Raw genomic sequence first — 27,926 nt, 5'->3', positions numbered from 1 at the left:
TGAATAGTGGAAAATAGTTAAGAGTACCTAATGCAAAAAAAATACTACTAAACATTTCTGTCATTAACTTTTTGAATGACTAAAGAATAGTGATATTGAAATAGCACTAGTGGCATAAATGTTAGCTGTTACCTGTGAACTTCGGTTTGGATTTACACCATCCTCTAGAGTGACTTTAAAAGAATAACCAGAAAGTAGATTGCTGAGTAGCAGACTGTCTTTTGAGGAACCGCTGAAGAAAATACCCTTAGTTTCTTTCATTCTTTACAAGGATTCTTTATTTATATCGGTTCTCATGATGTATATTTGAAAATGTTTCTCCACTTAAGTGTTTAATACATATTTACATGCACTTACACTTACACATATTCAATCCCACAACAATTTCATTGCCCTAAATTTTTATTTGTGGCCACAGTGCATTTTGAACCTGCTTAGGTCCTATATAACGAGGCACTATATAGCAACAACTGTAATACAACAGTGAAGAGCAATAAAGGAACAGCCTAATGATTATGAGGTAAAAATATTGATAATGCCATATATCAAACTGAATTCCATTACTCCAGCATCCTCAATCCCCAAAACTAAGGTCCTGATTTAGAGATTGGCAAAAAGGTTACTCTGTCACAATGTGATAAATATTCCATCCACCTTATTACGAGCATCTTATACAACCAGACACTTATTGCAGCAGAAGCAATATAGTGGTTTCCTGTGAGTAACTGTTTTTACTCAGATTCTGTACTTCACCCACAGAGGTGATTGTACTTCGTCATAGTAAGGGGTGAGAAATCGGGGTGTTGCACCGACCACCCAATGAGGACCAATAATTGGCAGCCAACTCACAAATTGGCGATCAGGTTCAAATATATTACTCTCAGAACCATGCTATAAAAATAGAGTATTGCAATTGGTAGACCCAACCTCCTAAAGAAGTTTAGTCTAACAAGAATTATGCAAACTAAGATCTCTACGCTTGCTACACAAAACAAGAGTAAAAGAACCTGATGTTCTGAAAATAATCTATGACTTTCTCCATCAGGCTTTTAGAAATCATATAATTAAAAGCACGGAATCTGTAGAAAGAACAATAAGACACAATAAGAGACTCAGATAAATGGGAGATAATTTGGTTATTGTATTGGAGATCCAAAATCAATTCATATAAGTAAAATATTTAGGAGCTCAGTCATGAGTCTAATAGCTCGTGGTATAAAGCCAGACATTTAGTCAAAGTAAATCTATAGCTAAATAAAAGAATCCAGAAGTGGATGGTTTAGAATTAATAATTCCTACCACCAACAAAGGCAGAGAATGGTTCACTAGAGTTCTCTTAGCATGGGCAAGGGGTTCAAGTTAATGTCCTCTAGGGAAAAGTCCAAGGGCATGGGCAAAGAGACTGGAGCATTAATCAGAAAAAAACAAGTCTGGTCTCTCACTAGATCATCCAGTAGGCAAGCCATTTAGCAAGAGAAAAAGGCAAGGGGCATGGAAAGATAGTCAGGTAGTCAGTCGACAATCAATGTGAGAGAGGAAAGAAGAAGGGGCTTTAAAATCACAAGAACAGCTTGGCTGAGCATGAGAGGAAAGTGGGCATAAAGAAGGCGTCAGCTCCCTCCTACTAGGAAAGTCGCTTTTTATGCTTGAAATTGTTCATTGTGACATCAGTAGTCACCATATAATGGTCTGATTGTCATGTGAGTGTTCTTCCATTCGCAAGGCACAAATTGATTTTCCAACATACTTTCACATGACTGTCCATACGTCCTCACAGGTTAGTTAACAAAGAGCGTATTTACTTTGTTGATATTCACTGAGATAGTCCAAAGGTTATGCTCCCATCAATACACACACAAAGAAATACTGGAACAGTGTCTCTTGCCACTTAAAGAATGTCACATGAACAGAAGAAATAAAGCAACATTTGAGGAAACGTATCAAAGGTCCATTACATCAGGCTGTGAAATAATGCATTAAACACACCAAATCCTAGTTCTTGAACTCTATGAAATAATGCAGCCTAAGGAGAAAAAAATTATTTCAATGCATTTTAAAGTTATAATTTTCCTATTTAGTAAAATAAACACCTAATTAAGTTTAAACATAACAAAATAAATCAAACATATCATACATGATCATTATTGTAGTGTTGTTAGTGATTATTACACAAAAATGTTCAACTTTAATTAAGGCCTACTACGGCTATTTCAAAAAGTAGCTATGTAAATATTTCTAAAAATCATTAAAAGAAATGTGTCCCTATGGTTATAAGATCTTTGTAATGTTAAACACTTATACTGAAAGCGTCAGTCAGATAAAACATTGCGTAAATAAATTGCACCATTGTCGAATTTGTTATGGTACTTTACAATGAAGTTAATAGAAATTGTAAGTTTCTTCATACATTTGTCATGGCAATTTTGTTAAGTTATAACGTAGTCGGGTAATTAAACATGTTAATTTCATTATTTTACTAATCCTACTGTTTCTCCCTATTCAATCACACTTTTGTGGTGCTGTTACTTCAACTTTTCTCAGTTTCAGTGTCAATTTTCTAGACGTGTGCAAAGTGCACATTTGTGTTTTCATTGTCAAGATAGGTGTATGTGTTGTGTAAAGCATGATTAAATTGAACGCTACATCACACTAGTAATATGAACGGGATATCCATCAAGTTGAGACAGGGTGACCCCTCAACAAAGCTCTAAATCATGCCCATAGTCTGCAGAAGTACATGTGGTTTGAAATATTATTTTCCTTTCACAGAGCAGCATCTCTTCATACTAAACTCCAATAGTCAAATCGACCCCTATTTGCACTACTGTTTTTTTTACATGTATTTTCAACCCTTTGAGTGCACATATGTGAAGGGAAATGATCTTTTTTTTCTCAGCCTTGCCAGTAGGATGCTTTCAAGTATTTTTCTTCATTTAGAACGCTGGGCCGTCCTTTTTAGTGGTTTGAATTTTGGGGTGGATTATCAGGAGTGTAGTTTTGCTAAGAAGCCTTGATAATTATTATTGCAAACCCTGGCTTTAGGCAAAGCCTCCAAGAATTTGAAAATGGAAATAGGGAACCTCAGCCAGATGGGGTATAGTATAAGCATGTGCATCGAGTTTTTGTCCTCATTTTGCTTTTCTTGATGCCCATCCTAAATTATTTATACCACTCAATGTAATGCTTAACTTTTCTATTATACATAGTCATGGCAATGAGGAGATGCAAAAATGAAGGAAAGTATTGATTCGAACCATCTGAAATATATATGATGTTGTTTGTCCTTTTAGTAGACAGAATTTGGAAGTTGCTGACTAGAACTCTACTTCCGAGATGTTATTGCTTCCCAGGCGATGATCAGTAAATGGTACAGAGTAAATTTGTTATACCTAACTGGAGAGTGAAATTTGTTAAACACAAATGGTTCAAATCTTTCCTTGGGAATCATGGTTCAGTATCTTGAAAATTCAGGAGGAAATGACAATGCGAAAAGACTTTAAAAGGTTGATCTGTATTATTGAACTTAGCATTACTTTGCACAATATAAATTACGCTGTTCATTAAATCTAGCTCCTCTTTTGCTTATACAAATTACACAAAAGTAACACACCTCTCGTTCTTGACTATTTTCTGTCAAAGCTATGGTTATATTGGTCTGCAAGAACACAATGCTATGTAATGTTTTAGCTACACCGTATGCCCAGTCCAATTTGGCAGTCAAATTGGGCAAACTCCCACTGTGAAATAAAGGTGGCTGCCCCACATATTATGAGTGACACAAACTATCCACTCCACACAGGTCTTTGTCAACTTGATCACTACATATAACATGTTTACTTTGATCTATTGTTCTGTAGTGACCACCACTCTCCACTATGTATTCTGCATGCTGCCTTCAATTCCCTGTAATTGGTTCTTCAAGGTGCCTGTATACAACTTTGTTTACCGTTTGTGCAGGTAATCTCTTCCTGACCTGTCATAGTCAATGGGCAACCCTACTGGTCAAAGTTTGATTAGAATTGTCAATGTGATTTTCTCCACAGTCTCCCTTCCTGTCATGGACCCTGCTAAGATAAGGCCAACTAAAAGAATGTTGCTAGCTCTTTGCAGGGACTAGGGAATTCAGGAGGAGGGTTTTAGCATCTAGAATAGAGTGCTTGAAGGCTGGAAAGGAGAACAGAACACAAGCTAAAGACTCCAGCAGGGTAGAATGGACTGTGATCATGAAACTGGATATAAAATGGGAAAGCCTGTGAAAGAGAAACTATAAAAACTAAGTGAATACAAACTATAAATAATTGTATTAATTCATTTATTTGTGTCATTTGTAAAGCTCATGGCTGCCTAAAAAGGTTTGCCAGTGCTGGCATCCTGACTAAACCTCCCACAATTACTGAAGCCACAGGTTAATGTGAAGGTGGAAACAATCACGTTTTAAGCTGCTTATAAAAGCTATCAGAGATTTACAAGTTTTCATTGATTGTGTCAAAGTGTTCCACAGTTTTGGGCTGCGATTTGCAAATGCCCGGCCACCTTGGAGGGTTCTCTTGACTCTGGGGACTGCAGCCAAATGGCTGGAATGGAGCAGGCGTTTAGGTGCATACCAGGACAACAAAGGTCTCAAATATAACAGTCCTGTGTTGAAAAGACATTTATGCAGTTAGCATAAAAACTTTAATTTGTTCAATTTGGTCAGATGTTCAATTGGCAGCCAGTGAACAATGTGTAACATACTGGCTGATGCAGTAAAGTGTGGTGGATGGAAAAGTTGTGCACCATATTCTGTACTGTCTGAAGCTGTTTAAGCAGGCAAGTGGCAGCACCTAGGTGTAGAACATTTCCGTAGTGCAGTCTAGACATTACAAGGGCCTGGACTACTGTTCTTTGGGCAGGGGCTTGAAGGCACACCAAGATTTTGCTTAGCCACTTAAGGATACCAAAACAGCTGGCTGCTACTTTGTTGATTTGATGGAAGTAAGTAAATAGAAAGCAAGCAACTGTGAGTTAGAAATAACAAAGCCAATAGTAAGCAATGGATGAAATGCATTCCTAGGGAATCTTTCAGAATACCCACTAGAAGTTGTATTCAATCCAGAGAGCAGCGCTGTCTGGTAGGCTTCAACCTAAAAATGTTTTAACACTGACACAAGAAAGTACTATAGAGAATAAAACAGGAAACACTGAATAGATAACTGTGATCAGGGAAAAGCATGATTGGAATCAAATAACAGGACTGGAGATGAAGTAAAGACACAGGGCTGGGGGCGTGGCCAAACCAGTGACTAAGCTGGCCGCCAGGCTTGAAGCTCCGCCGGGTACTCCAGCTCATTAACGTTTTTCCCTGATTCCAGCCGGAACAATGCCCCGTGGCACGCAGTGCCGAAGTGCTGAACACATCCTGCTCCGGATGGACTGAGCCTGGGACGGTGGGGAGCCCCCAAACTCGAGATACGGCTGAGGGAGAGGCTGAGAGGCGAGGCCTGCAGTGACGCGATTCTGCACCATCACCGCACTGGCTGGCCGGAGGACTCCGAGACGTGGCAGACTGAGGAGAGTAGGCCCGGGCATGTGATGGCGGTGAGTGGCCAGTGGTAGCGGGGTGGTGGTGCATCTTCCCCCCTAACCCCGTATTGCTTGGGAAGGGAGCGGCCACGTCTGGCACCTCTGGATCTTGGCTGCTTGCGCCCCTTAAAATCCTGGACACAGGTGGGGACAGGGCCCGCCTGCAAGTTTAAACGGCGCCCATCCGGGCGCATTCTGGCACAAGATGCAGGGGTTGGGTGGTGAGGGGCCACTGCCCGCTGTGCCCGGTAGCCCTGCGAAGAAAGCCCGCACCCATTCGGCTCCTAAAACACAGCTTAAGAGGGGCGATGGACTGCTTCTGGACACATCCGGCATAGGAAATATCCATGGAACGGCCGCAGGCATTGACACCTGAACCCCGGGGGCATACCCTCTGCCAAATTGCTAGCACCCTGCAGCGTATACCGGTGCTGGTCTGATGTATGCAGCTGAGAAATTGCATGCTGCTTTGCGGGGCTCCCTCCTCCCAGCGAGCGAGGCCTGGGCTGGGACAGCACTCGCCAGGACGTCACCAAGCCGGTCGGCTAAGAGACTACTGCGAACATACACCCTGCACTCCCGATCTATAAGGTGACCTTTGGCTCTGCAGAGAGGCGCAACAGACAGGCTAGTGCAGGCCCGCACGGACTTCCTCACTGGAGCATGACACTGGTTTCTTGTACTTGCCACCTGCACACACAAACTATTGCATCTACACTGGCTCATTTGCAGATGCAGCTCCTTCCCTTGGAGCCCTACACCCTAGCTTTGCCTCTTTCGCTGTTTGGTGGTTGCGTGGTAACTTGGCACAGCGATCCCGTAGCACTATCTGGAGATCTGCTGTTCCACTTCATTATCTGTTCTGCTTCTCCGCGGCATGGGCCGAAAAGACCCCAAACAAAAGACACTCCCCTTTGAAAAGCTTGTAATCAGGGCCCCATTGAAAAGCACTAGCATGGCGGAAAGCACACAAGGCACAGAACACACAGCTGACTCTCCCTCTGTGTCCACCTCCATGCTCCAGGAGATGAGGGCTGGCTTCAAGGCGCTAGACAGTCGATTTGATTTGCTTGACAAAAATCTTGCAAGCTTAGGGGCCAAGATACAGGTGCACAGCAAAAGATTTGATGTGGCAGAGGCACGTATTTCTGAGATTGAGGATGGAACTGCTCAATCCATTAAAAGATTGAAGCGTGTTGAGCGTATGCTCAAAGATGTGGCAATCAAAAATGAAGACCTTGAAGAGCGCAGTTGGCGCAACAACATCTGCATCCTGGGGGTTTCAGAGACTGCCACCACTGGCCTTTTTGTTGATAGTCTGTTATGTGATCTTTTTGGCAAGGAGTCATTTACCTCCGGCTTTGAGGTAGAGAGACCGCACAAATCGTTGGGACCTTGACCAAATCCTGGTCCCCCGCCCAGACCCATCATTACACGAATTATGAACTTTCACGACCAAGACTCGGCCTTAAGGCTTGCTAGAGAGCATGGGGGCTCTAAATTATCCTTTTATCCTGACTTCACTGTAAGGGTACAGGATGCCTGTTGCAAATACAATGGGGTTAAGACCACCCTCAGGAACCTGGGTTTAAAATATGGTATGCTGTACTCCGACAGATTGATGTGGGAGGCAGTGCTCGCATTTTTGATAGGTTACAAACAAAATAACAATCAGGCCTCAAAGGGCAGAGGGCAATCCTCACCCCCAAATAGTGGCTCGGACGCTAGTGCAGACCTCTTCTCCGGCACTGGTTAGCATTGCTACACTGCTCCTGCGTCGCTGCTGTAAAACTTTTCTAGGATAATGTTATTCTTCCTGTTATGCTGTTTGAAATAGCTGGTTGATTGTCTTTGCGTTGACACCCCCGTTGGTGTATCCCTTGGGTTTGTTCTTGTTCATACTGGTGTTCCGTACTTGGGGATTGTCATTTAAGTATAAAGGCAATTGGTACTTCATGTTCTGCCTTTCGTTTGGGATTGGCCTCGCTCTGGTTGGGGTGAGGCTGGGTGGGGGTTAGGGGGAGGGTGGATCGTGCTTGCCTATTCATTTTTTGTTGTTTGTAGAAATGTTCACTGTCGCAAATTCTTTTTTTTTGTCGCTACCTTTCTATGACAAGTTTAACACGTTCTTCTGATGGCTTGGCTGGGTAATATAGAAGGCCCCTCTGGCCTGTCCCTAGTGTCCTGGAACATAAGAGGTCTCAATGACAATCGCAAGAAAAGGCAGGTGATCCACCATTTACTTAGACATAATGTGGACATCGCCTACTTGCAGGAGACACAGAACAGACGCGGCACGCTTTGGTGCCAGCTGGGGCGCACATAGCTACTTTGCCAATTTTAGCAACTATGCCATGGGTACGGCCATTCTTATTCATAAAAGGGTTCCCTTTAGTCTTGGTTCTTTTGTGCAGGATGGCGAGGGTAGATACATAATTGTCACAAGGTCTCTGATAGGTTACAGTGCTGCCCTGGTGTGCATGTATGCCCAGAACACTGATTCCCCCGACTTTTTTCACACTTTGAAAGCCCAACTGACGAAGTTAGAGCCGCAGTTATTATTGGTGGGCGGGAATTTCAACTTGCTCAACTCCCGACACTAAACCATGTGCACGCTGCGCCCTTTTAGAACTCTGTGAACAGTTTTCGCTTTAAGATATTTGGCGTGAGCGCAATCCTACCCTTACAGACTACACACATTGCTCGGGCCAGCACAACACCTGGACTAGAATAGATTTTTGGCTAATTTCCCTGGATGTTTCCGGCTGGTTCCGAAGACTTGAGACTCTTCCTCGGACATACTCCGATCACTCCCTGGTACTGCTACACCTGAAACTCCCTCGCTTCGAGGGATTTGACAACAATGGTGCTTCCCGTGCCGCGCCCTTAACGATGACCTGTTTAAGGCAGAAATTAGCGAAGCTATTCAGGATTACTTCACCATTAACACCGGCTCAGTAGACTCCTGGGCAGTCCTATGGGAGGGTTTCAAAGCAGTTATCAGGGGCACTTGTATTGCCAAATATGCTGGGGTACTCAAAGATCTTCGAAACATGTTAGCGCGTATTAAATGAGACCTCGTGGCAATGGATGGTGCTACTATTCACTCTGCTGCGGAGGGACAACGCCTGGCCCTTCTGGCTAATTACAGGGAAACTGCAGGCAGGGAGATATTGTATTTAGGCAAATACCAGAAAGCTCGGCGATACGGGGAGGGTGAACGGCCTGGCAGGGTACTGGCGCAGATGCTGAGGCTGCCGTACAGCAAAGCCTACATCACTGAGGTGCGCTCCACTACCAGTCGAACTCTCACCTCCACATCAGAAATTCATAATGAATTCCTGGACTATTTCTCGGCACTATGCACCACTAAATTAGGGAGTGACCACGTGGCACAGGAAGACTATCTGTCCGAGATCGCACTAGTATACCTCAAAAAACACATGCAAGATTTTTTAGCAGAACCCATTTCTGTTGCGGATGTGCTTGGAGCCATTGACACCTACCGTGGCTCTTCAGCCACTGGGTTAGCTGGCTTCACGAGAGACTTCTATAAGGAATATAAGGACCTGCTCGCACCGCAATTGATTGAGGTATACGCGGAGGCCCTCAAGAAACAAATGCTTCCCCCCACACTTTGCGAGGCTGTTATCATCCTGCTCCCCAAACGTGGTAAAGATCCAACACTGTGTGGATCATACATACCATACAATTCAACACCAGCCCTCTCCTGGTCTCGCTCTAAGCGGACAACACAGTCCTCTATGTCAGGGAACCTCAGGTAAATTTAGAACCACTCAACAGTTAAATTCTCAGATTCTGCCGTTTCTCTGGCCTAGGCATCAATTGGCACAAATCAGTAATTTTCCCTTTAACTTCAAACACAAAGCCATGGGAGTGCGAATACCCACTTGAATGGTGCACAGTCTCGGTCAATTATCTGGGGATCCATGTTCACCTAGACACTGCACAGATCATTTGCTTAACCCCTTGGACGCTCATGACGAGCTCAGCTTGTCATGGAAATGCCATTCATTTCAATGGAAATTACATGGCAACGATGGAATAGGCCTTAGCATCCAAGTGGTTAAACTATGGGCAGGCTATTGGCACACTTGAAACACAGGTGCAAATATGGCTGCGATTGCCTTTATCGATTGCGGGCCGAGTGGCGATCCTAAAGATGGTGGTACTTACCAAATACTTATACCTGTTTAACAATATCCCCATACCCCTCACAAACGTTTTTTTCGGACATTACACGCACTCCTTACACAATTGGTCTGGGGAGGGAAGCAGGCACGTGTTCGGTGGTCAGTGCTCACACTACCATATGACAGAGGGGGGGGGTATGGTGTCCCAGATTTACAATTGTACTATCTGGTGGCCCAATGCTGCTAAGCCCATGCATGGTTTCATCCAGATGCCAGGATACCATTTCTTCGGCCTGAAACTGACTTTGTTTTGCCGGAGAGGTTATCCACTGTCCTGCCCAAGGGCGTCCCAAGGTTCCCCCATGACATACAAACTGTTTCCACTACAAGTTGGGCTTGGGATAAATTGAGACGGTTGACCGGCGGCACAACATTATATTCTTCTGCCTTACCCATTCCAAATGCTCGCTGGTTCTCGATCTCAGGTGAACGACTGGTACAGCGCACCTTGACACATTCGATATTGCCAAACTGGGTGATGTATATCCAGGGGGCCACATCTTCTCACTTGCAGACGATGCCTGTTTCCAAGTCAGTCGCTTTATAGATAGATTTGTCCTGGGTTGCATCCGGTCCGCTTTGCACGCCATTCTGCCTAATTTCCCGATCTAAACAGAATCGTTCCCCCTCTTACAATGATAATTGAGGGCACAAACAGTGCGCATCTAATTTCTAAATTGTGTAAAACATGTGCTAGTATCAGGCCAGTAAACGACAACAAGATCCACATTGACTGGGAGATAGACTTGGGCCACCCGATAACCGATGATCAGTGGGCCAAGTGCTGTGTAGTCACATAATAAGTCTCACTCAACAGCAAGCACAAGCTTCTTCATTTCAAATTTTTACGTTGAATTTACTTCACCCCTGCTACAGTGCACAAAATAGATCCATCCAGACCACAGAACTGCCAGAAATACACGGCACCTCATGCTGACTTTGCACATCTTACATGGACAAGTCCTAAGCTACAGTCCTACAGGGAACGCATACACAACACTCTAGGGAAAATGATTAGCCTGCCCCTTATTCCAACTCCGTATGTGGCCTTATTGGGATACACAGTTAACTTCCCCAAAGGGGTCAGACGGTTCGCATCACTAGGTCTGTTACTGGCAAAGCGGGATCTAGCAATACATTGGTCCTGCAAATCCGCACCTACAGTACAGGGTTTGCTGAGCAGCTTGGCCTACTGTAATATTAATAACGAGATCTATACCAGCATAATTCCCAGCTCTTCCTGTCCTAAAGACATATGGGGCCCATATCGTTCCTATGTGGAGGGTCTGAGTCAAGCTTCCAGCTCTCAACTGGAGCATGGCATTGTTCCGGAAGGAGTGGGGTAACAAGCTTCAATTCTTTGGGCTCCCTTAGAATCAGGTACCTCTCGACAGACACGGCAAGTCCTGAATGTATGGCCTATAATGTTTGATTATGTTGGGAGGTCTGCGGTACCGGGGGGGGGGGGGGGGGGGGGGGGGCAGCCGTGAAGGGGGATGAGGGGAAGTCTTCTGGAAGACGAGGTTATTGTATTACTGATTTATTCATACCAGCCACGTTAGGCACATCTATATTGCAATTTTAAAAGACTGTGTTTTCTGATTGCAACAATGATATTGTAATTAATAGTGAATGGATTTGCATGTATGTATCCTTTGAACCAACGCAAACTAAAAAATAAAGTTTAAAAAAAATAAAGACACAGGGCTTGAATGCTACAATAAAGACTGTGAAATCTGCACACTAACAAGGGTTGGACGTGAGTATGCAGAGAGAACAGGGAACATCAGAAAACACCAGGTAAGGAGTCTGCATATAACATGGACAGTTCCGAAAGTGTTACAGGATGGATTAGAAACTGTGGCAATATGGTGACAGAGAGGCAGAAATAACAAGAAACATAAACAGATAAGACTAGGTTCAAAACAGGAAAATTGGAACAAGAAATAAGGGAAAAGAAAGCCAGCAGAATCTAAGAGCAAACCTGGGAAAAAACGCAGCAGGATCTGTCAGAGAACAAGAACCCTCACCAATAAGGACTATTGTGAGCTGCTGCAAACACAGCTCACAGGACTGAAATAACTTGAAGCTCAGGAGAGGGGCACAGGTGTAGAGAGAGACAGGTGCAAGAAATAAATGATGTGCTACTGATCAGGGAACACTAACGAAGGGAATGCTGAACTGGGACTTGGGAAGGGAAAGACCAGGAAAACCAACAGCACAAGGAGGGAAACCGAAAAACCTAACACGGAGTGAGGGTTGGTGGCAAGATAGAGAAGGGTCCAGAAAGCATTCATGAAAGGGTCAGATTAACTGTAGGATCCAGCCACCAAAACACAAACCAAAACTCCACCAACGGATCGTGATCTAGAACGGATTTGGTAACAGATGGAACCACAAGCATGTAACAAGAAGGTGGTGTGGAACCCTAGATTGTAGTTTGAGGTGGAGTTGGGAGTGCAAGGTATTGTACAGTGTAACATAAATGAGCTGCATTGTCTGATATTCAGTATTTACTACATCATTGGTCTGAATTTATGAATGCTTTCTTTTTACTCAGGACAAAAACGGCATATGGTGTTTAATTCAATTCAATTCAATTCAATTCAATCTTATTATTATATGATTTGGAACTCGATTGAGATCCACATATAAGCAGAACATAAAAGACAACAGAAATTACAAAAACATAAAATCCTTATAATACATTCTATAAACACAGAAACTGGAATATGGAAATCATATCCATTAATATAATTCTAAAAAACATTTTAAAAAGTTACAAATTCTGTAACAAAACATTTCATTGGGGGAGGTTATAGATAGCATCGATTAGAGAGTTGGCAGATAAAATGCTTAATTGTAAACAAATTGGTCCCACCCACTTTCGACGATGAGCCATTAGGGCAGGGCATATGAAGAGAATATGGGCGGTACCCTGCGTCGAATTATTGTTGTTACATAGGTTACATTTGTCGGAGGAACCATAGCATCTAGCTAGTAATTTATTTAAAGGGAGGAGATCTTGCCTCAAGAGGAACCAGAAACGGCGTAAGCTGTGAGGAAGGTTCCAAGAGGCATAAGGTTGTATGTGTTTAAATAAGTAAGAATTGACAACCTGCGTAGCACCTTTCTTTGTCTGTCCCTCCTAAAGCTTAGCTCCCATGTAACCAGTTTTAGGGTGGACTTTAGCTGATGTGAAGATAGCAAAAAAAGAGTTGATTCCTCCAATTCAAGTAATGTAACAGCCCTTCTGAAATTCTTTATAAGTAAGGAATATTCTTTTAGGGAACCCAATAATCTTAAAGTGGCCGGTTTTCCCTTGGCTGAGCAAGAGACCCAACGTATTACTCCCGCCAGGGCCTGAACCCAACTACTTCGTATGCCGAATTCAAGTATAAGAGATGCCACTGTACAAGCATTATTAACCGTAGTTAGATGTCGCAAAAGTCTGCCCTCGAGGGTATCTAAAAAAAACCATTGCCCCGAATCAATAAGCTCGATGCCATAGAGCAGAGAGGCTGGAATTTTTGCTCGGAAGGTCTCTAGCAAATGGACAAAATGTCTTTTGCCAGTGGCTTTATAAAGAGCGCTCAGTCCATTACCCTGTGTCTTGGCCTTCCAAATGTTGTTATCTATGTGAGCCTTATCGCTCAAGTTACCGCATACTATTTTCCCTAAAAAAACATAGGATTTTACAATTTCCAGCTTATCACCGCCTAGAGACCAACTAAAATTCCCAGATTTCGATTTTTTCTTTCCCATCATACACATTACCTTGCTTTTAGAGATATTGATCTTCAAATGATGGGACTCGGCAAATACATGTAATGCATGCAGACGATTATTAAGTCCTTTTGGAGTAAGGTCTAAAAGTAATATATCATCTGCATACATCAAACATGCAACTGGTTTGTCCCCTAAAATAGGGGCAATTCCTTCGCAAAAGGATAAGGTCTGGGGGAGGTCACAAACATAAAGGGAAAACAATACAAGGGCTAATAAACAGCCCTGTTTAAGACCATTGGCTGAGGGGATTGCTTGGGATAGGCCTCTCTCTCCTCCCAACAATACTCTGCACCAGGTATCAGAGTGGAGGTCCTGAATTAGATTTAGCAGCCGAGCTGGCATACCAAAAGCAAGTAGTTTCTTCCACAGCAGGGGACGATCAACTTTATCAAAAGCTGTGGAGAAGTCTATGAAGGCTGCGTAGACTCTCCCTCCTCTGACCCTGATATATTTATCGGGGTAAACACACATTACAACGCATTTTTTACAACGCACTACCATTACAACGGAACTTTTACAACGCAAATACCATTACAACGCATTTATTTACAACGCATGTTTTTACAACGCAGGTACTTTTACAACGCATACCATTACAACGTAAGTATTGGTAAGTATATAATTATATTTAAAATGTTATATGTTAGGTTTTTTTTAAAGGGGTATTTTTAGGGTTTAGGGTCAGTTTTGGGTTTTTGGGTAAAGGGGTATTTTTAGGGTTTGGGGTCAGTTTTGGGTTTTTGGGTAAAGGGGTATTTTTAGGGTTCAGGGTCAGTTTTAGGTTTTTGGGTAAAGGGGTATTTTTAGGGTTCAGGGTCAGTTTTGGGTTTTTGGGTAATGGGGTATTTTTAGGGTTCAGGGTCAGTTTTGGGTTTTTGGGTAAAGGGGTATTTTTAGGGTTCAGTGTCAGTTTTCAGTTTTTGGGTAAAGGGGTATTTTTAGGGTTCAGGGTCAGTTTTCAGTTTTTGGGTAAAGGGGTATTTTTAGGGTTCAGGGTCAGTTTTCAGTTTTTTGGTAAAGGGGTATTTTTAGGGTTCAGGGTCAGTTTTCAGTTTTTGGGTAAAGGGGTATTTTTAGGGTTCAGGGTCAGTTTTGGGTTTTTGGGTAAAGGGGTATTTTTAGGGTTCAGGGTCAGTTTTGGGTTTTTGGGTAAAGGGTTATTTTTAGGGTTCAGGGTCAGTTTTCAGTTTTTGGGTAAAGTGGTATTTTTAGGGTTCAGGGTCAGTTTTCAGTTTTTGGGTAAAGGGGTATTTTTAGGGTTTAGGGTCAGTTTTCAGTTTTTGGGTAAAGGGGTATTTTTAGGGTTTAGGGTCAGTTTTGGGTTTTTGGGTAAAGGGGTATTTTTAGGGTTCAGGGTCAGTTTTGGGTTTTTGGGTAAAGGGGTATTTTTAGGGTTCAGGGTCAGTTTTGGGTTTTTTGGGTAAAGGGGTACAGGGTAAAAATAAAAAAAAATTAAATTTAAATTAAATTAATTAAATGAAATTAAATTAAATTAAATTAAATTAAATACAATTACATTACATTATATTAATTTTAAATAATATACAATTAAAAAAAATATATATACTTACCAATACTTACGTTGTAATGGTATGCGTTGTAAAGGTACCTGCGTTGTAAAAAAATGCGTTGTAAATACATGCGTGGTAATAGTATTGGCGTTGTAAAAGTCCCGTTGTAACGGTATGCGTTGTAAAAACATGCGTTTTAACGTCATATATCCATTTATCGGATATTACTTGCAGAGCTGTTAATTTATCCATGGTGCCATGGTTCTTTCGAAATCCCGTCTGCTCAAGGGGAAGTATATTAGCTTGGTCCACCCAATCATTAATTCGTTTCAAAAGGCATCTTGCAAAGACTTTGCCAATTGCATCCAAAAGGGCAATTTGGCGATAATTTTGGGGAGATAGCCGGTCACCCTTTTTAAAAAGGGGAACCAGAATACTCCCTTTCCAAGAAGGAAGAATCTTTCCGCTGGAAAAGCAAGTATTAAACACGGGGCATAGCAATTTGCTCCATTTTGCACTACTTTGCTTTAGGACAGAAATTGGAAGTTCATCCGGCCCCATTGCCCCAGAAGAGCGCATTTCCTTAATTGCTAATTCAATATCCTTTTCAGATAAAGGGACCAAAGGCTGACTCTTCTCAATAAAACCTATACGGGGAACCACAGCTCCATTACTTGCGTAAAGGGCTGTGACATAATCCACCCATATTTGTTCTTCAATGGGGATAGGAAGCGGTCTTGTTCTGGCCCCACAGCCCTCACCTATGAGGGACCAAAACTGTCTCATTTCTCCATTAAAGGCAGCCTCTCTTAATTTTATCCAAATAATATCCTCCCCCTCTTTTTGTAATGTTGCCTGTAACCTTCTCCTCCTTCTTTTTAGTAAGGCTACTCTACGCGTTCCTTCTGCCGATTTACACAGATATTGTTCCCTTACTAACTTATTTATTTCTATATTAAGTAGACGCAGGGGACTAAAGGGTATTGTAATACACCTTTTCTTATTTGGTTTTTTAGCGACCGAGATCACTACCTTCATAAAATCTAGGAAGCACACAATTTCAAAACCATGCCAAATAGCAAGGTCATTAATTGCAACATCAAGAACCCTCTCCAACTCTCGTTCAGCTTTTGTATTCCAATAGCACCTTCCTGATTTCGCTCCAAAACTTACCAGATCACTATTAAGTGACCATTGGTCGGATTTGGGAGGGTTTATGTTCACAGAGGTAGAAAGTATTTTGTGGTCGCTAAAAAGGGTTTCAATAACCCTAAGATCCTTTAATAGGGCAAAGGTAGAATTCTCTACTATCACAAAATCTAAAATGAATTCTCCCTGATGAGATTTATGAGTGAAATTTGCAGGGGAATCAGAGGGGAGCCTTCCATTCGCTATGATCCCGTCCATATCGGACAGTTCTTTGAGAAGTATCTTCCCTCGCTTGTTTGTTTTAATATTCTCAGGGAAGAGAGCTTGGGGGATCTGTAATGATTCTTCTTTATATTTATCACGAAACAGGCTCATACTTAAATTAGAGATTTTACAATTCAAGTCCCCTACTAGGATTATATTAGGAGGAGGAGATTTCTCCCTAATACTCTGAATATAGACAAAAACCCTTTTTAAAGTTGAGTTAAAACTAACTTCGGGGGGAATATAAGCGTTAATCAAAACTAAAGGTTATGGTCTTTAACTGAGACTAAAGGTGTTATCACAATCAATAAACTTTTTTACTGATTAGTGATGCTTTGTCTTCTGACTTTTAAATCAGTCGTTTTCAGATGTGGATAATAATATGTAAGGCTTATGGAGGGCTCGATCATAATACTTTGCTCAAAGATTGTTGTTGAAATTGAAATAATGCATTATCATAGTTATATCGAACTTATTGGAAAACATCTTCTCAAAAAAATCCTCCACTTCTATTTGCTAGGTAGGATCTTCCAGCTCCTTATGTTCCTGCTCATTTCACTGGAAAAGCACATCCCCTGCTTCTGTGTCCGAAACATCTCATTAAACAATTAATTATTGAGAACTGTTGGGGAATTTAAGCACAGAGGCTGCAATAAGAGCGTATATAATATTGTAGAATTCACTCTGCCTAATTATGCATCCAACATAAAGCCCTAAAATCTCTCTGCGAGGTCATTTCTGTGAATAGAACTACTAAAGTCCAATAGCTTTGACCAAACTTTCTGATATAAACAGCAAGTCATAGTAAATCTTACAACAGCATTGAATGTACATGATAATACCAGTATGGTTTCCTATTTAACTTTTTTTCTTTTTCATGGGCATGAATATAGGTCCTGATGTAACCAAGGGTTTTATCCATTCTGAGTCTATGGGAAAATGCATTAGTACATATGGACCATAGTCATTTATGTCATCAGTGAGTGTTCAAGGCTTACCATCCCACCCTTCTTGTACCAAACAAAAACATTATTTCACAAAGTAACCATAGAGAACTTCAAATTATTTTTCATCACCACGGTGATATCTCCATGTTGGCATATAAAGGGCTCATGATAGACTATGTTGAAGGGAACTTTGCGCCTTTCAGAATATTGTTGCCTCTCCCAACAAGCACATGTGTCTCTTTTTGAAAACAGGTGCAGAATTTTAAGATACATCACACTCAGCGTTAATGTAGGCTCAAGTTAAGATGACTCCCTTTACAGAGACAGCATCTTGGAGGAGCTCCTCATATCAGAATACATAATATATCCACCAGAACTCTTGCTACCACTGGGCAGCAATACTGCCAAACTCACAGTCAACCTTCAGGCGCATGTTTGCATGATTACGTCACTCATATGATTATCTTCCCAAGCTTAGAAGGCTCCGTTATCTGCCATTGCTCCTTTCCTTTACTTCACAAACCATCCTTATTGCAAGCAGTACTATTGGAAGTCTTGGTCTATCCCCTACTGCACAGATGCACAGGGTTTGATAAGGCAAACACCACAATCTTTGTTAGTCGTCCACTCGCCTACCCTCTGCTATCCGAGATGTGTCTCAAAGTCTAAAACTTGAATAAGAACATTGACTTACCCCTCCTAGGCTGTTTGAGCATGTTTTTGCATAATTTGTAGGTTCTCAGCTTTAAGCATCTCAGCACTACTATAACATTAGAATTTTCTTACTTCTGTACTCCATTTTGTGTGAGATGTTTACATGTTTATGCCGTGATTGCCACATCTGGTATGGGGTGTTTGGGCAGGCTGTTCAGTACTGTTTTCTGAAGGGTATGTGTATTGGTATTTTGGTAGCTGTACTCACAGCACTCATGATTTGTTCTTTAGATGCCTGTGTGTACTTCATATTAACATTAACATTGCATTGTTTGCTCTATTGAAACAGTGTGTGCTATGTCCCTATGTGTAAGTGCATGGGCTGTAGAGAACTGAGCTTGTAAAAACAGAGAAGTAATGTTTCCAAACTCTGCTGTCAGAAGCACATGCATTGACCGTGAGATTTTTTGTGATAATGTATGTGCCAAAGACAGGGAAAGAATTACACAGAGACCTTCTACCTAGGTGCAGTGCAGAGAATGGTATCATGATAAGGCCCAAGGTGTTAATGCCATCCAGTAGGAGCCATTATAAAAATTGGATGTACTATGCCTCTGTGCTCCGAGCAGGGTTTCTTTCTGATGCCCCTGTTGGTAGCAGATATCACGGCTCTTGTCTAAACAAAGCATGTTGTTGCCATTAAAATAGGAAGTTAAGCTTGCCAGGAGCACATAGAGGATTTTACTTAGATGTTGTTATAGGAAATTCGTAAGAAATTGGAGGATTAGATGAAAGGGGTGAGAAACCACTGCAAATAATAATCACAATTTAAGGTGAACCATTAAAGGTGCTAAATAAACCAATGCTTAACCCTCTGGTAGCTTGGCACAAAACAGTCAGGCTTAACTTAATGCCAATCTTTAAAGTATTTATGCAGCAGTCAATCGGTAATAAAGTGACAACACAACACTAGAACATTCCCAAACTGGTTTATGAAAATAGAGTACATTTTAATAAATAAAAGGACACCAAAATGACAAAAATCCAATACGTAGAACCAAAGATAGGATTTTTAAAAGTTTCAATTAAAAATAATGCCAAAAAGCACAAAGCGCCAATCATGATTATCTGTTCACGCTAGATCAGGGCAAAGTCAAAAGTTAAGGCTGACCACTTTGGAGCACTGGTTGGAAAGTTTACCTTTGGACCAGTGGCGGCTCCTCGAGAGAGTCCTACAGGGCGGCAGGGGCGGGGGGTAGTAAACTCCAGCATATGGCCGAACAGAGTTAAGTAAATAAATAGATAAATAAAATGAATTACATTGAACGGCTGCATCGCCGATTGGCATTGCAGCGCGTGCAATGTAATTCGTTTTATTTATTTATATATTTACTTAACTCCGTTCTGCCATATGCCGGAGTTTACTACTCCCCACCCTACCGCCCCAAAGCACTACATCAAGGAGCCGCCACTGCTTTGGACTCAGAAACTTTTATGGAGAAAAAGTGGTTGTTCACAAGTTGTTGGCAACACGGCACTACTCCACCACTGAATCTAAGTACTTAGAGCCCGATTAGGATGGCCGGGGGAAACACGTCTCTCCGTCACTCTATCGGGAATCGGGACCGCGACAGGCTGTCGGCGGCCCTGCACGAGGCATTACAATGCGACTGCCACCACGGCAGTCGAAATGCCTATAGTTTGCATTGCGGCGGGTGCTGCAGGCAGCAACACCCGCCGCAATGCAAAATAGGGACACTGCAAATATCCCTGCACTACGTGGCAGGCACAATGCAGTGCCTGCCATATGGTGCAGGGATATATAGGGGGGCACCAGTGCCCATATCGGAGGGCCAGGGCGGCCGCTACGGGTCTTGGAAGTCCCTTTCTACCTGCCTTTTCACGGTGGGTTCACCACCATGAAAGAGCCGATGGAAAGGAACATCATAATGCCTATGGTGGTGCCTACCATTGTAGGCATTACTCCACATCCGATGGACCAACGGGCTCTTTGAGCACATTGTATCCATGGCGGTTGGTCTTTTCGACCACCACACAGCCGCCCCCTATCCACATGTGGCGGGCATAAAACTTGTTTGCAATGGCGGTGAGACCACCACCGATGGGCTGTCAGTGGCATGCCCACCGTCATCGTAATCGGGCCCTAAGTCCCGAAGTCAGACTACTTCACGAAAAGCCAAGCTTTCAATGATTTAATCAAATAATAATATATTTCAATGTAGAGCCCTTCATACCACATTTCCTCAATTACTAAGGATTGTGCACTGCAGAATAAAATCTGAACCTTTGTATCCTGGGAACCACCACATCGTTTGACATAATGTTGATATATATGGAATATGGAAAATAAACTTATCAAACGATTCAAACGATTCAAACCTGAAAGCAAATGTAGACTGGAGACAAAACATACTTTTATTCTTTTTAAGCATGATGTGTGCAGCCAGTAGGGTTCGGTAGGATTTCCCACGTCTCACAATTTCGTTTCCATATTTATGGCCACAATTCTGAACTGCAGACATAATAACATCTATATGCGGGATTACACAGTAAATAAATACAATTATCACCAAATCCATTGCAAATGTATGTTAATAGGAAATAACTAATTCTCAGAAGATTTTCAGAGTTGCATATCAAATAGATTTAAGACATCAGCGGGCTGTGGCTTTGCAATAAAATATTTTAGAAGTGCCGGCCGGGCAGCGTTGACTTCAATGCTGACTTTCCTCATTCATATTCAAAGACCATTGGATTTATAGAAACAAACTGGAATTATTCTTTCCAAATTATCCGTCTGGAGATCGAGACCTGGGGTTGGCTATAAAATTTGTTAAACTGACAGTTAGCAGATAAACGCTGCATGATGTACCGAGGCTTTTTGGAAGGGACGCCTGGAAGCATTCCATGCCTTCGAAATGAAAAGCGTGTTGGAACTGCGCCGTCTAGCGGGCATCTCCCTGGCATTGCAACATTTGAAGTAAAAGTCAAGGCCATCCTTACAAGGTTCAAGGCACAACAGACGCTTGTTCGCATTTGCTGCATGCCTATGCAGTCATTTAAGTCCAGTTTCAGTCAATGCATATATATACATGCACGCACACCCTAACCATAGCTACGATCTCGGTCACTGTGGGAGATGCGGCTGAAAGCACCGCGGCTCCCTTTCCGTGAGCAAGCGAAGAAGGGTCGGATCACGTTTCGCTCCTCCCCCCCCCCCTCCAAGCGCCCAGAGAGTCTCGGAACTCCTTTAAACTGGCGGCATAGATTAAGGGCTGAGGTTTCACGCCGCCCTGGGCATCACTTAGGCGCACTGAGCTTTGGAAAGGGGACGCTGTGAATAGATAAACAGAGACGGCGGCAATTCGACCACAACCGCATGAGAAAATGATCACTTCCAGCCCTGGACTTTATTTCATTCACAGGTTTTAGGCCAGGGCTTAAATGGACCCGTGAGCCACCCCCTTTCCAGCGTTTTACTATCGCTTGTGCTAGGGGGCTCCCTCTAACTAAAGCTACACTTCGAGCGCTGGTGCCTTGCTTGTTAAACTGAGGTGGCAGAGTGGCAGAGATTAAAAAGCACATCAAATATCGGCCTAGGAAATGCAAGCCAGTCTCACACATTACTTAATAATATATCGACTTTCAGCCCATAGGTTTGGCTTAAGAGCCCGGCACAATAATAATTGTCTAAACAGGTCAATTAACGAAACAAGGCTATCTTTACACCTATGATGTGTGGGCGTTTATGTTTTCCTATTATACACTAAAAGCAATCTATTCCTGGCCCAAATCTAACTGCATTGCACTTTGGAGAACTGAGTGTTATGGCGAGTTCACTCAAGTTCATGTTTTTACTCGTGTCGCCTATTTTTTTTTTTTTTTTACTATACTCGTATTGTAACCACAGGAACAGACATTGAAAGACGCCTAAACCACTCGGATAATCAGCGTGGCGGTCCATTCAATCCCATTCAGTCGGGTCGGGAATACTTTCTCATCCGATCTGCACATTCATACTGCCAGGAAAAGAAACACGTGCGCAAGATTGAACTGCCCCTATTGGGCATTCTAGTAGGACCGGAGCCGCCTGTCTGTTAGGGCACAGTGCCCCGGTTTTAGGCTGTTTATGGCCTATTTTAAGGTCTGTCGGTTTTTCCTGATATTACCAAAAACATTGCTCGTAGCAAACACAAATACGTGAAGTCTCCCACATCTTGCGAAACACCTATAAAGGGTGAATTTTCAAGTTCAAAGCTGCCCCGATTTGCCAATGTGTGCCACTCTTTTTTTAGCTGTCTGATTCTCTGATGGGGGCAACCGTTACGTTGGTGCCTATTTTCAGTCCCAGTCCAACCCTGCACATAAGAAAGATTATAGAAGTCACATTCCACAGCAGAGGTTTACTCGTTTGTCACATTAAAAACTGTGTACTAGCTGTGGTGATTTGAGGTGAGGGCGCTAGGCCCTCATGACGTAGGCATGCACACAATGAGGCAGACACGGACACAGTGGTATGGGATGGGTGAATGGGCCATGAGCACGTGCGCTCAGCCCCTTTTATTAGCCAGGGTCATCTGACCTGTGACGCCTGGTGGTGGGTGGGTGTTAGGTGTATGGTTACACTGGAACTGAGACACTAGACCGTGTCTTACGTTACACACTAGCCATTAACAATGAAGGAAAGAGTTTGGCCCATGAACACGTGGATGCCTTGGATGAGGGCTTGGCAAGGGCTTCTCAGTAACCCCCCCTAGCGTCCGCCACAGCGCTCTGCATGCATTTGACTGCATTGACTCACTTGCGTTATGCACATCTATCTAAGTCCCTGTCAATCAGCACTTTCAAGGGCACAGTGAGCACTGTCCAGACCCCACTTTCCACTGTTTGCTAGGCACAGGAGCCAGGGATCATTGTCCATGCGCTCTCTGCTTGACTTGAGTCAATATGTTTTTCATCATACATAGGATATGCCCAGTGCAGGGGGATATACACTTAATTTACTGATGTGAACATATTTCCAATATTTTATAAATAGCCCCTTATGCTTCTATCTACCCAAAAGACAGAAAGCCCTTTTTTAGATCGAGCCTGCAGACAGCTCACATGACCTGTCGTTATGGCGACGATCTACTGTACCTGAAAATAAAACTCTACAAAAAAGCTGCTTTTAGCCCGCCCGAAGCTTCCTATTTGTTAGCATCAGCATCACTCTTGTTTTCTGCCTTCTAATTCGGCAGCCCATGGGATGCACAGCATGGCCCAAGTACAGATTAATTTAACTTAATTAGTCTCCCTCCACCCCTCTGGCTTTGATTGAGGTACTATTTCTCCTTTTTTTGCATTTTTAAATAGCGCAAAATCCACTGACCGGAAGTTACGTGACGCTTTACTTGAGCACCAGTTACATTTCAGAACTTCACATTCATTTCTAAAGCAGAGAGATGAAGTGATTTGCCCAGAATCACAGGATGTTGAGGTGATGTCGAGACTCGGTTCAGGTTCCTCAGGTCCAAAGTCGGCGTCCCCTCTGTCTACACTGTTCATAGCATAGTTTCCTTCTTAGTGGTGTTGATGCTTGATATACAGAGAACAGGTCTAAAGTCAGAAGAAGACATTTGAATGACACCTTGGCCCCAGTCAACGTTCATGTGCTGTAGCATTTCTGGTGCAAGAGCTTTTTTTAATGGTTTTAATGGAAAGTACAATTTGGCACTTCATTACTTTTTAACGTTTTACGCACACCATCAGGAACTCCAAAACAGATTAGAAATTGGAAAAATAAATAAATCAGACACACCACATGATCACTGTATATACCATACATGCCACTACACGTGTGTATCGATTGCATACTTAGTTGGCAAAATCATGCATAAACCGGCATTTCTAACTAAACAAGGACCCTGTGACCTTGGCACAGAAACATGTACTGTAGCTTTTGTGGATTGTTACTACGTCTTTTTGCACAAGCTTACTGTGCTTTCATTGGTTGGAGCTACCCCAATATGGCACATGCAAAAATAGCAATTTTCTGTTGTGTTGAGAAGCATTGTTTTCCTTTCCAGAATTGCGTCCGTGGGCATGTTTTCTTACACTTAGTACCACCCTTTGCCATAGTGAAAGCACCATTTGCCAGACAGCTGTTTCGCATAAAAGAGATTGAAGCGCTGTTACTGAAAATATTTTTTTTTATATGCCTCGGCAATCATTTACAGACCACAGAAAACGTTCGTTTAAGTCAGAGGTCTTCAAACTTTTTGATGCCGGGACCCCCTTGTAAAACCTTTTTAGGCTTAAGGACCCCCTTCCAACAAAAGTTTCTAGAAACTGGTACTCCTCATCATCAACAACTATCGACAACCATAAATGCGCCTGGTAGACCTCATCACATCCATCCATCCATCATTCATCCACCCACACTTTCACACATCCATCCATCCATCCATCCATCATCCATCCACCCTTTCATCCTTCCATTCATACATCCATCCTTCATCCATCCACCCTTTCATCCTTGCATCCATACATCAATCCTTTACCCATCCACCCTTCCATCCATCCATCATTCATTCATCCACCCACCTTTTCACACATCCATCCATCATTCATCCATGCAACATTTTATCCATCCATACATCCATCCTTCATCCATCCACCCTTTCATCCTTCCATCCATACATCAATCCTTCATCCATCCACCCTTTCATCCATCCATCCATCCTTCATCCATCCACCCTTTCATCCTTCCATCCATACATCCATCCTTCATCCATCCACCCTTTCATCTTTGCATCCATACATCCATCCTTTACCCATCCACCCTTCCATCCTTCCATCCATCCATTATTCATTCATCCACCCACCTTTTCACACATCCATCCATCATTCATCCATGCAACCTTTTATCCATCCATACATCCATCCATCCTTCATCCATCCACCCTTTCATCTTTCCATCCATACATCCATCCTTCATCCATCCACCCTTTCATCCATACATCCATCCACCCTTTCATCCTTCCTTTAACCATCCATCCATCCACCGTTTCATCCTTCCATCCATACATCCATCCTTCATCCATCCACTCTTTCATCCATACATCCATCCTTCATCCACACTCCCTTTCATCCATCCATCCATCCACCCATCATTCATCCACCCACCTTTTCACACATCCACCCATCATGATCCATGCAACCTTTTATCCATCCATACATCCATCCTTCATCCATCTACCGTTTCATCCTTCCTTCCATCCATACATACATCCTTCATCTATCCACCCTTTCATCCATCCATTCACCCATCATTCATCCACCCACCTTTTCACACATCCATCCATCCATCATTGATCCATGCAACCTTTTATCCATCCATACATCCATCCATCTATCATCCATCTACCGTTTCATCCTTCCTTCCATCCATACATACATCCTTCATCTATCCACCCTTTCATCCATCCATTCACCCATCATTCATCCACCCACTTTTTCCACACATCCATCCATCATTCATGAAACCTTTTATCCATCCATACTTCCATCCTTCATCCATCTACCATTTCATCCTTCCTTTCATCCATACACACATACATACATCCTTCATCCATCCACCCTTTTATCCATTCATCCTTCATCCATCCATCCACCCTTTCATCAATCCACTCATCATTCATCCACCCACCTTTTCACATATCCATCCATCCTTCATCCATCCACCCTTTCATCCATCCATCCTTCATCCATCCACCCTTTCATCCATCCATCCACTCATCATTCATCCACCCACCTTTTCACATATCCATCCGTCCTTCATCCATCCACCCTTTCATCCTTACATCCATACATTCATCCTTCATCCATCCACCCTTTCATCCTTGCATCTATACATCCATCCTTTACCCATCTACCCATCCATCCATCATTCATTCATCCACCCACCTTTTCACACATCCATCCATCATGATCCATGCAACCTTTTATCCATCCATACATCCATCCTTTCATCCATTCATCCACCCACCTTTTCTGTGCCTCTCTCATGGGGGGAAGCGGGGGGCGGGGGTGGGGGTTGTCAGTATCTCTCTGCGTCTTCTTCCTTCTTCTTCCTCTTATGGGAGGGCCTCTCTGTGCCTCCCTGCTGGGGGCGGGGGGCAGACAGGCTGTAACAACATCTCACCTGAAGAACCGACTCTCAGGCACATTTCTCCCGCACAGGCGCCAGGTATGAGGGTTCCTGCTTTGTGCTTTACAGGCGGGACCCACAGCTCCAGGCGCACAACTTCCATTGAACTCAAAGGGCTACAGCCTCCTCCCCCAGCCACCCTCCCCTGCCCCCCAGCCCTCCCCCTTCGTGTATGTGAGCCGGGCTGAAACACCTTCAGGGACACACACAAAGCCGCACCCGAGTATTTCACAGGTCTTTAAAAGACCTTTTACTTGTTAAAGAGGCTTTGTTGTTTTTCACTCCTCGGTGTGAATTAGGCCTCCACCACCGTGAGCACCCTCAATCAGCCCGACGCCACTAAGGCAAACTGACAATCTGCGACCCCCTTCCCAGGACTCCACGACCCCCTGGGGGTCGCGCCCCACAGATTGAAGACCCCTGGTTTAAGTGCAAACACAGAATTGGCTACTGAAGAAATCAAACATCGCTAAATATTTAAAGCACAAATGTAGCAATTTACATCTCCTCCAAGAGAAGGGAACGGGCCAGTTGTTCTGGTTTTGTGAAGCAGCGCCTACTTTATATGCTATAAATCTGTTGCAGGAGTTCACCAAAGCTGCCCCACCAATCTCTTCACTGCCAAAGTTTGCATGGACCAGGCAGAGTACACAGCGCACGTGTGTTGCAGGCCAGGTACACGACAGGGCACACATGGCGGAGGCATTCAACAGTTGCACTGTGTGTACTGCATCAATAACTAAGAAGTGATGATTTAAATTCTGCGTTTAATTCCTTCTTTCATATTAATTCAGCCATGTGCAACGAGTTGTGGCTGCTAAGAAGGCACCTACTTTCTTACAACCTGTGTATTTGCCAGCTTTCATTAGTCCACAGTTCACAACTGCGTGGTTTTGTGAAATACCTGAAGTGCAGATAATAGAGAAAGTCTCTCATTCTCTTTTCCCTTTCACCCCATCCAGTTTCTTATCCCCCATCCGCCCTGTACCTTTCTAATAGTTTTACTTGTGGTGAATAGTCATAATATTATTCTAGATATTTTATAGCACAGACCTGGCTCCAAGAAAAAATATGCTAGGTGAATAAAAATCTAATATTTGGATTTACGTTCCTGCATTTAGAATAATTTGTAATAATACCAAAAAATAGTGTAACGGGTGTACTATTATTAAAAATTGTCTAATGATACATTTTTTCCTGCTGGAAAAAGAATATACTTAATGCCGGGCGGAAGTGTAATTCACTAAGCTTGAATTCACAAATGTGCATTGTGGCGGTACATGAACAAATCAGCATCAATGTCCATTAGGTGTATACCATGGCCATATTAGTCCCTCTTCACTTTTTAGCCACCCATTGCATTTTGGACCCTTCTTAAAAAATCAACTTTGCTACCCTCCTCTGATGAGATCTAAGCACAATGAAATATGCATTAGGATTTACAGACTAATGAAATATTTACTCCGTTGATAAATACATAGTCCATAATGCACTTGGAGTTTAGAATTAGGGATTTTCAGACCGGAATTTGTTATGTAGCAGAAGAACATAACACTTGTGATATATGCAACTACAAGGTCTACAAGGCAATGGTAGGCCAGTAAAAACCTGAATATGTATACCT

General features: G+C 42.9%; 1 protein-coding gene across 4 annotated transcripts in view; it reads left to right on the top strand.

The window, feature by feature from the left end:
- NTNG1 (netrin G1) overlaps positions 1-27,926 on the top strand; it is a 909,002-nt gene that overhangs the window by 437,127 nt on the left and 443,949 nt on the right. The window lies entirely within an intron of this gene.

The sequence above is a fragment of the Lissotriton helveticus genome, chromosome 1_2 (assembly GCF_964261635.1).
Source record: "Lissotriton helveticus chromosome 1_2, aLisHel1.1, whole genome shotgun sequence".
Lineage (NCBI taxonomy): Eukaryota > Metazoa > Chordata > Amphibia > Caudata > Salamandridae > Lissotriton > Lissotriton helveticus.
The sequence above is the reverse complement of the archived record's forward strand: the minus strand, read 5'-3'. Positions and strand labels throughout refer to the sequence as shown.